Here is a 10289-nt window from a genome sequence, read left to right on the forward strand (position 1 = left end):
TTCTCCATTTTAGGAATACCTCAAAAAATAAAAAGATAATGGTTCTTGATATATTAGTAAGGCCTTCAAACAATTTTGCCAATAAATGCATATTGTTCATATTACAGGTATTCTCTATAATCCTCAAGGACAAGGAATAGTTGAACATGCTCATGGCACATTAAAAGTGTAGCTCCTAAAAATAAAAATGGGGGAGTTACATCCCTCCTCACCTAGAAATTACTTAAATCATGCTTACATTCTAAATATTTTACAAATTGATAAGAATGGCCACCCCACAGCGGAAAGGTTTTGGCCTCCACAAGGTTCTCCATATGCCTTGGTAAAATGGAGAGATCCCTTAACTGGTCAATGGTATGGACCCAACCCCATTTTAATATGGAGCCAAGGTCATGTTTGTGTTCTCTCACAGGAACATGATGGAGCTCGATGGCTACCGGAAAGGCTAGTTCATCATGTGGATACTCCTGCTGATGTCACTTCCTCCAGGATGTGACGCCTCCTCAAGAATATTGGGCTAATATGCCAGATCCTCCCCTTGCACATCCTGTCTCATGGGATACATGTGAAGCGCCAGTAATGGTGAATAATACAAATATGCTTGGTCATTTATAAAGTAATGTTTCTATATTATAAAGAAAATGGGTCTGCTATGGTGAGAAGTTTTTCTGGGACATGTTGTACCCAGATCTCAGTTTCCCCAAGGACCACCAGAGAAACGAATCCACTGCAAGTACAAAAGAAGTTTATTTCAGGTTTGAACCTGGACTCTTGTCCATCAGGGAAGCAAGAGCCCAGAATAGTGATTACAACAGGGTTATATAGGGTTAAGGTGGCTTGAAAATCTTAACTTTCTTATTGGCTATTTTCTTTACTATTTCTACTATTTCTATTGGTCTATATCTCTAACATTCTATTGGTGCACATATATAACTATACTTTAAACTTATTGGTTAGTATGTTTGCAGATGAGTTCTGTGGAATGGAATTTGCCTTACTCAACTGGTCACTACAGCCCGTTCTTATCTTAGCAGAACATCCTGTTTCTTTGTTTTAACAGACCATGTGGCTTCTGCAGAGGGGAATGGGTCTTATTCATCTATTTCCCGTTTATGTAATTGAACAATCTAAATAATGGTTAGGGAGGGGGAGAGTGGTGTAACTGAAGTTTATTCTAAATTAGTTGAAATGGAAGGACTTTGGCCTTAGCAAAAATGGAGAAACTTTGGCTCCTCATTTCCCCCTTCTGAAGCAACTATTAATGCCCAATCTTGGGGATTATGGGCGTCGCCCTCAGAAACTGCTTCCTGCTGAACTGGGGCAAGGAGGATCCTAGAAAGAAACATTCTTTAAACTTATGGGCATAGGTGCTTGGTCAGTTTTGGCATTTTTTATGCCAGTGATGGTAGTCTTGACCCATTAGTTCTAATTCTATTTTACCCCTAGCAGGTTGTAATGAAACTTTAATGGCCAAATCCTTTAATGACCTCGGGCTAGTGAGAGGAACATAAACATTATGAGTACATTTACAAGCTGGTTGTGGATTTGTTAATAGCCTAAACTTATCAACCTTTAATCTGGGAGCAGATAGCCATCGAATTTCACATCTCAAATGATATGAAGGCTCTAGTGATTCTAAAAATACCACAATCCAATACAGCCATTGGAAGAGGCCATAATCCAGTGGGGTAAATGGCCGTAGCACAGTGGGGTGTGGCAGAACAAATGGACCAAAAAGTGTCCCAATGAATGTATGGGAAACCAGCTAATATGGATCCCACCAAGCATCCAGTCGGGATGACAACTCCAGCTGTATTCCACTCTATGGGCAAACTAAGGTTGTGACACCCAACCTAACTATCTCTGCTCCCAGGGAGAAGGTCTGGGTTGGGCGCAATGTAAGCAAGATCTTTGGGGATAGAGGCTCCATAGACAATGTGCAGTCTCTGTATTCACCCATCACTCTCTGATGTTCACGAAGAAGGACCGGACCCCCAACGAGAATGGATTGTAGGTTCTGCATGTCCTAGAAAGGGGGAGAATGTCTTACAGTGGAGATTCAATACTAGTGTCTCTGTCCTCAGCAGGGATGTGCTGGTATTGCTGATGAAGTACCATGAGCTGGACTGCACCTATCTTCTGTTGAATGAAAACAACCAGTCTGTTAATTATAGAAGGTCCTATTATCAACAAGATTAAACCCAGAATTAAAGGGCTGGCCAAAACTGATAGTAATGACCCAAGCCAGGGAGATGAGGTGAATCAGCTTTCATATCAATTTTGGTTATTTAATCTTTTTCTTTTATGTTTTTTTTTAATCTTTCTTGAACTTTAGCCATTGAATTTTTCACTATTCCTGAATGGTCAGTATAATAGCAACATTTTTCTCCTAGGGCTGCGCACATTTCTCTTTGCTGTTGGAACACTAAATTTATTCCCCTCTTTATTTATAGAGTTACCTCTGCTAAAGAACTTAAAGACTCTTGAAGTCTGGTAATAGATAATTCTATTCTTTTTATATCTTGATTTATAGTTGCCCTCAACTGGTTATATTGATAATGTTGGGAACTAATAGTAATCACTCCTGTTCAGTTCCCACCAGTCCCATTCTTAACAATACTGTAAGGGTGATGGCAGTAGTGGGCTCCCTTTTATTTTATTTTTTCTGAATTATTATAGCTATTTTGTCAGATTTTCACATTGCCTTAAATAACTATATTATATTATATTTAATATAGTTAAATATTATATTAACTATATAATACATAGTTATTCTCTGCTGTGAGAAGACTACACCTGTATAGACTGTGCCATAGATATACCAAGTGGCAATCAGGAATCTGTGTAAACATTTATCCTCTTTTCTTATGCCCATCGGAGAGCCTTATGAGTGCCCATAGCTCTGCTCACTGCACTGACCATCCAGTGGGGAGGGGTCCTGCTTGGACCACTTCATCTTGAGTCATCTCTGTATAGCCAGCATAGCGTACCCCATTTTCCATGAAGCTGCTCCCATCCTTGAGCAGGACAAAATCAGCCTCAGTCAGTGGGTCTATCTGCAGATCTAGATGACTGGAGAACAATTCTTCAGTGACCCCGTGGCATTTGTGATCAGGGGGCCAGGTTCCAATCAAGGGCAAAAAGTAGCAGGGTTTAAGGTTTTAACTGGAGCAAAATATAAGGGAGGATTTTCACAGATGAGGGCCTGATCTTATGTGACTCTATTATTTGAGAGCCATCAATGTCCTGTTATTCAATAGTTCTAAAAGGCATGGGGAAATTGAACAATTTATTTTTTCCTAATGTTATCTGGTCAGCTTCCTTATTAGCATCACTGCAGTTGTCAGGGCTTATAAACAAAGAGCCATCTCTTCACAGCTGGATCTAAACTCTAAGATAAATATGTCACTATCTAATTTTATGGGCCTACTCCTTGAGTGAGCACCCCTAAAGCAGTATGATTTCTTTCAGTCGTGTACAAAGCAAAAGGCTGGGTCACATTTAGGATCCCTGATACAGGGGGCAACAGAGAGAGTTAGTTTTAGCTGTTTAAATGCTGATTCTTGCTCTTTACCCTATAATAATCACTGTCTTTCTGGCCCTTTAAAGATTTATACATATAGAGAATCTAGATCCTGTAAAAATTTTGTATCCTAAAAATTCTCTTATCTGCTTTAAGTCCTTTTATCTCCAAGCAGCATAGACTTTACATCTTGCCTTCTGAAACAGCATTAATAGTCTCTCAATACCCTCGTTTGTTTAGTACATCAGAAAGTTATCAAAAATCATAATTTTATGCATGAAACTTCATAACCTTTAATTAGGTATCAAAAGCATTTTTAATACAGCCTCTTACTATTTTTCTACAGAAACCCAACCTTGAAAATGAGCACTATAAACATATCACAGTAACATATTTGGAATCTAACCCTTTGATGATAACAAATGTAAACATTTTATAACAATATATTTAGCCCTGTTTATTGGTGGTATCTTCTCAGAAGGTCATTAGTGAATAATGACCAGAATAAATTTTTCTGAGTATCTGTCCTTTTACTATTATCAGAAGTCTATTTAGACCTGAGTTTATACTTAATTATCTTGACAAAATTTAACTTATAAAACAAGGTTATAGAAATTAACAAATTATTACTATCCTTGATGTCATTTCAATCAAATATAATTGGACAAACACTTTTCAAACAATTGTATAGACAGAAACTTGTAAGACAATTTGTGAAACTATAATATGTTCAAATGTATTTGGCCAATTGAATTATAAGGCAGGTGGCAGCGTCATTGAGCTAAATAAATCTCCAGCCCTAGAACCTCTTTTAGTTAACACTAGTCAAAACTTTTGCAGATCAATTAACAGATCTCATAGAATTAGAATCAAAAGGAATGAAAGCTGTTACTATAAAAGTAAACCTTCTGTAATAAACTTGAAACCAACAAGCAAACATACGTATTTTCCTGTTAAATCATTTCCGCATACCTTTTCTATATACTTAAGCTTTCTGGTCTTGTATATCTTTCGTTATAGCTTTCTAACAAGACATACATACAAAATCCTTTCATATCAAAAGTATATCTCTTTTACCCATAGCTTTTTTAATATTTGTCCTCTGCCGTCTCATTTACTATAAACCTTCTATAACAAACTTCAGCTTAAAGTGTCCTTTTTCTGTTTTCAGATTGTTACATCTTAAAATTTGACTGGCTGTCAATAGAACAGTAATAACCTTGTTTTTATCAATAATTGAAGAATTTGCAATGCACAAGAAATGTTTAAAGCACACCAATTAAACTTAATTCAAATTGAAACAAAGATACCTTTATCAAATAGTTAAAATTTCTAATTTGATTTTTCTTGTAAAAATCTTTTGATGTCTGGTAAAACACAATTGCAGTTTTTCTGGCTTGCAGTGTTTATTTTTTCTTATCTGATATTAATCTATTAGAAATTTTCTCATTTTAATTCTTTTTAATCTGAGTGCAAGCACTGTTCTATTTTCTGAGTCTGACCATGCTTTCCCATTTGCACCCTCTAGCACAGTAAATCTAAACAATTCTGTTTTTGTCCCCACCTATTCTACACTTTCTTAGCAACTCAAGTGGGGCGGGGGATAGCTAGACTTCCTCTGTCATGAGTCAGCGATGCAGAACACTGTCTAGCAGTGCCTCAAACTTGAAAGAGCAGCGGGTGGAGATGGGGCAGAGAGAAAGGAAGGACGCCAAGACAACAGTCTGATCAAGGTGATGTTTATTGCAGGTAAGCATCAGACTTTTAAAGCAAAAAACCACAAACTATTATGGGCTGGGATTACCATAGTAACCTTAACATCTGCTCTACAGAAATGAGAGTTCACACAGGAAAGAGGGAATAGGCTCAACAAAAACAACTATTATGGGTAGTAGTAACCCAGACAACTACACGTCTGAAGATCAGAGATAAGAAGCTGCAACTGACCCCGGAAGGGGGTCTCTTCAGCTGCCTGCCTGCCTGAGATCACCCGGCGGGTGCGTGACCTCCTGGACATGGCGACAACAGACCCAGTAAGGAAGGTAGCCACGCGGGCGCCCTTGAAACACCCCCACAACCTCCCCGCCGCACCGTTCTCAAACCTCCTGATTGGGCCAGTCCTTAGACCAACTCTACAGAGGCATAGGTTCTCATGAAGGGTAGTTTTCTGAGCTCCCAACTTTGAACATCTTTAAAGAAAGGGCAGGGGAAACCTGTAATAGAACTGAGTGGAGTTCAACCCTGAGGGTAAGGAAACTCAAGTTAGGCCTTGTGGACTGAGTTCAGTCTCAGTCATGGGGAACTGCCATTGGCTAGCTGAGACCAGGGGATTCGGTTCTGCATATGGCTGTACATGTGGTATAATATGAGAACAGAGACAGTCTGAAAGAGGCCCTTCAAATTTTTTTTTCTCTCTTTTTCCTTTCCTCATTCCACCCTAAAATTTCTTTCTTTTTTCTGTCCTCTCTCTCCAACTCAGTCTCTTGCTCCACCATATTATCCCTCATCTCCCTTTTTATTCCGGCTCCTGCCTAAGTCAGACTTCTTTTATTATTTTTTCTTTTTAGGAGGGATTTCTCTTTATGTTCTTTTTTCCAGTCATTTTACCGCACACGTGGCTCTGTACCTTTAAGGGAAGGCAAGCGCCTGTTATTGTTAAGGGGATATATTCTTGTCCTTATTCCTGCACTCTCTCTATCCCCCCTGAAGTTAATAGCTTTGTAAAGATAGTAAGATAATTCTACATCCTCTGGATTCACTTCAAACCTGCTCCAATTCTTTCACTTACTAATCCTTTCGTTCTAAGTCTAACCCCCCATCCTAAATGGTAAAGATGCTATATTGAAAAGCATATTCACTGCAAACATATTATGGGCTGCTTCTTGAATTTAATTTAATTCACATGAGTTAAAGGTGACACATTAATGACTACCACAAGTGGTCAGTTTGCAAGCTGCTCCTGATCCTATTGGGCTGCTGAGTGTATCAATTGGGATAAAGGGTTATGATTGATTTAAAGAGTTGTTTTCTCTGATATTATGAAAATGAGGATGTCTATGAGTCATTAGAAACTCAAAAGCTAAAACAAAACTATATCAGGAAGATTTAAGTAATACCCAGAAATTAAAGAAGGACAACCCAACAATAAAAATAAAAATGAGAAAACACTTAAGCAAGACACAAACAGAGATTTCCAGTTCAACAATGGCAAATAGTAGGACAAATGAGGATGAAAAGTCTGATAGTGAACCAACAGGACACCCTGGACCCATAGCACAGGAGGTAACAAAACAGATCAATCAGGCTCTAGAAAAATTCAACAGAAATAATTTCCCAGTTAACCAGAAAGACGATGAGCAAACTGGAAGTCATGATTCGAGACTCTACAGCAGAAGCTGACAAAAAAATAGATGGGCTCAAGACCATGATAGAAGCCATGAAGACTCAGCATACGAAAGAAATGAAAACAATGAATGCCCAACAGAGGAAAGAAATGGAATCCATAAAACAGATTCAAACAGATATCCAGGAGATTAAAAACTCTATTGAAAGTGTATGCAACAGAATAAAAGATTGCAAAGATAGAATTTCAGATATAGAAGATAGGATTGCAGTCAGTGACTGAGAAAAAAGGGGTCTCTTAAAAACAGTAAGGGATCATGAGAAATCAATCCAACAACTCCTAGACGATATAAAGAAAAATAACATAAGACTGATAGGAATTCATGAAAAAACAGGAGAAAACACAAATGATATAAAAAAGCTCTTCACAGAATTAATGACAGAAAACTTCCCAAACAGAAGCAAAGAATTAGACATACAGATAAGTGAGGCTTATAGAACCCCAACTAGCCGCGATCAAAAAAATATACACCTAGACATATAATAATCAAGATCTCAGCAACCCAACAGAAAATACTACAAGCAGTAAGAGAAAAGAAACAAATCACGTGCAAAGGGAAGCCCATTAGAATCACAGCAGACTTTTCAACACAAACTCTTAGGTCAAGGAGAGCCTGGAATGAGGTATTCCAAGTCTTGAAAGAAAAGAACCTCCAACCTAGAGTGATGTATCCTGAAAAACTCTTTCAAAATAGATGGGGAAATAAGATACTTCTCCACGACAAAGAGCACCTGAGAAATTTCATGAACACCAAACCAGCACTGCAAGGAATTCTAAACAATATCCTAGAAAAGGACAACGAAATTCACAATAACATGAGGCCCAACAGACCAAATCAAATAGGCAAGGCAAGAAACTAAAAGGAGATGGGAGAAAAAGTAAAAAGAGTCAACAAATGGACAAAAACATGACAAGAATAAGTCAAAATATATCAGTTGTAACCATCAATGTTAATGGCCTCAATTCACCAATCAAGAGAAACAGATTGGCAGAATGGATTAAGAAGCAAAATCCAACAATATGTTGTATACAAGAAACACACCTAGTGCAAAAGGAAGTCCATAGACTGAAAGTGAAAGGATGGAAAACAATTCTCCATGTGTCAGGAGCCCAGAAAAAAGCAGGGGTAGCAATCTTATTCTCAGATAAAGTAAATTTCAAACCAAAACTCATTAAGAGAGACAAAGAAGGACACTACATCCTTGTAAAGGGAACAATTCAAGAGGAAGAGCTGACAATCATAAACATATATGCACCAAATATAAATGCCCCCAACTATATAAAACAAATATTAAGTAACATGAAAAACCAAATAAGCACTAATACAATTGTAGTGGGGGATTTAAATACCCCACTATCACAAATTGACAGATCTACTAGGCAGAAAATCAACAATGAAATAATAGAACTGAACCAAGCTTTGGAACACATGGACTTAATAGATGTTTATAGAGTATTCCACCCCCAAAAACCAGAATATACATTCTTTTCGGCTGCACATGGATCATTCTCCAAAATAGACCACATACTGGCTCACAAAACAGGTCTAAATAAATGCAAAAAAATTGAAGTCATCCCCTGTTTATTATCAGATCATAGTGCAATCAAACTAGACATCAATAGCACAAGAAACTATAGAAACTTCACAAGCACATGGAAACTGAACAACACTCTCCTAAACAATCAATGGATTACAGAGGAAATTAAAGAAGAAATTAGACAGTTTTTACAAATAAATGAGAATGCCAATACAACATACAGGAATCTTTGGGACACAATGAAAGCAGTTCTACGTGGAAAATTCATAACATTGAATGCCCACACTAGGAAAACAGAGCGGGCTCAAATAAACAACTTAACGATGAAACTTAGACTCCTAGAAAAACAAGAGCAAGAAAAACCCAAAGCTCGAACAAGAGAGGAAATTATAAAGATCCGAGCAGAAATCAATGCAATTGAAATTAAGAAAACGATACAAAAAATAAATGAAACAAAGAGCTGGTTTTTTGAAAGAATAAATAAAATTGACAAACCCTTAGCTAATCTTATCAAAAAAAGGAAAGAAAAGGCTCAGATCCATGCAATTAGGAATGAAAAAGGCGAAGTCACAACAGATCCGAAAGAAATCCAGAGGATCATGAACACCTACTTTGAGAACCTGTACTCTAATAAAATGGAAAACACAGAAGAAATGGACAGATTTCTAGATACTTATGAATTACCAAAGTTGAACGAAGAAGATAAAAACATTTTAAACACCCCAATCACAATCAGTGAAATTGAAAATGTAATTAAAAACTTACCAACAAAGAAAAGCCCAGGCCCTGATGGATTCACTGCTGAATTTTACAAGACATTTAGAGAAGAACTACTACCATTACTCTTCAAACTTTTCAATGAAATTGAAAGAGAAGCTATACTTCCAAATTCATTCCTGGAAGCAAGTATCACTCTGATTCCCAAACCAGAGAAAGATACAACCAAAAAGGAGAACTACAGACCAATCTCCTTAATGAATATAGATGCAAAAATCCTTAATAAGATACTAGCAAACAGAATACAGAGGATTATTAAGAAGATCATCCATCATGACCAAGTCGGATTTATTCCAGAGATGCAAGGGTGGTTCAACATACGAAAGTCAGTGAATGTAATACATTATATTAACAAAGTCAAGGACAAAAACCATATGATCCTCTCAATAGATGCAGAAAAAGCATTTGATAAACTTCAACACCCATTCATGATAAAAACTCTGCAAAAATTGGAATAGATGGTCTATGCCTTCAATTTAATAAAGGCTATTTATGAAAAACCATCAGCCAACATCATATTGAATGGCCAAAAACTGAAAACCTTCATGTTAAAATCAGGAACAAGACAAGGATGCCCACTATCGCCACTTCTCTTCAATATAGTTCTGGAAACATTAGCCACAGCAATTAGACAAGAGAAAGAAATTAAAGCAATAAAGATAGGAAAGGAAGAAGTTAAACTATCATTATTTGCTGATGATATGATACTCTACATTGAAGATCCAAAAAACTCCACCAAAAAACTTCTAGACTTAATTGACAGATTCAGTAAAGTATCTGGATACAAGGTGAATACCCAAAAATCAATAGCCTTTCTATACACAAATAACAGACAGACAGAAAGAGAAATAAGGGAAAAAATTCCTTTTACAATAGCATCCAAAAAAATGAAGTATCTAGGAATCAATCTAACAAAAGAAACAAAAGATCTCTACACTGAAAACTACAACACTCTGAAAAAAGAAATTGAAGACGATATGAAAAAATGGAAAGATATCCCCTGCTCCTGGGTAGGAAGAATCAACATAGTGAAAATGGCCATACTACC

The 10289-nt window shown here is 37.0% G+C and overlaps 1 long non-coding RNA gene across 3 annotated transcripts in view; it reads right to left on the minus strand.

Moving 5' to 3' along the window:
• Positions 1–746: 746 nt before the first annotated feature.
• LOC104861653 overlaps positions 747–10289 on the minus strand; it is an 18767-nt gene continuing 9224 nt past the window's right edge. For 2 of the 3 annotated variants that reach the window (XR_780080.2, XR_780079.3), the window contains one exon: positions 2062–2139. This is a non-coding gene — a long non-coding RNA (uncharacterized LOC104861653). Of the gene's footprint in view, positions 2027–2061; positions 2140–10289 lie in introns of those variants that run through there. The other variant, XR_780081.3, reaches the window with a different exon arrangement.

This window comes from Fukomys damarensis, unplaced genomic scaffold (genome assembly GCF_012274545.1).
Source record: "Fukomys damarensis isolate Sample0158 unplaced genomic scaffold, DMR_v1.0_HiC HiC_scaffold_37, whole genome shotgun sequence".
Lineage (NCBI taxonomy): Eukaryota > Metazoa > Chordata > Mammalia > Rodentia > Bathyergidae > Fukomys > Fukomys damarensis.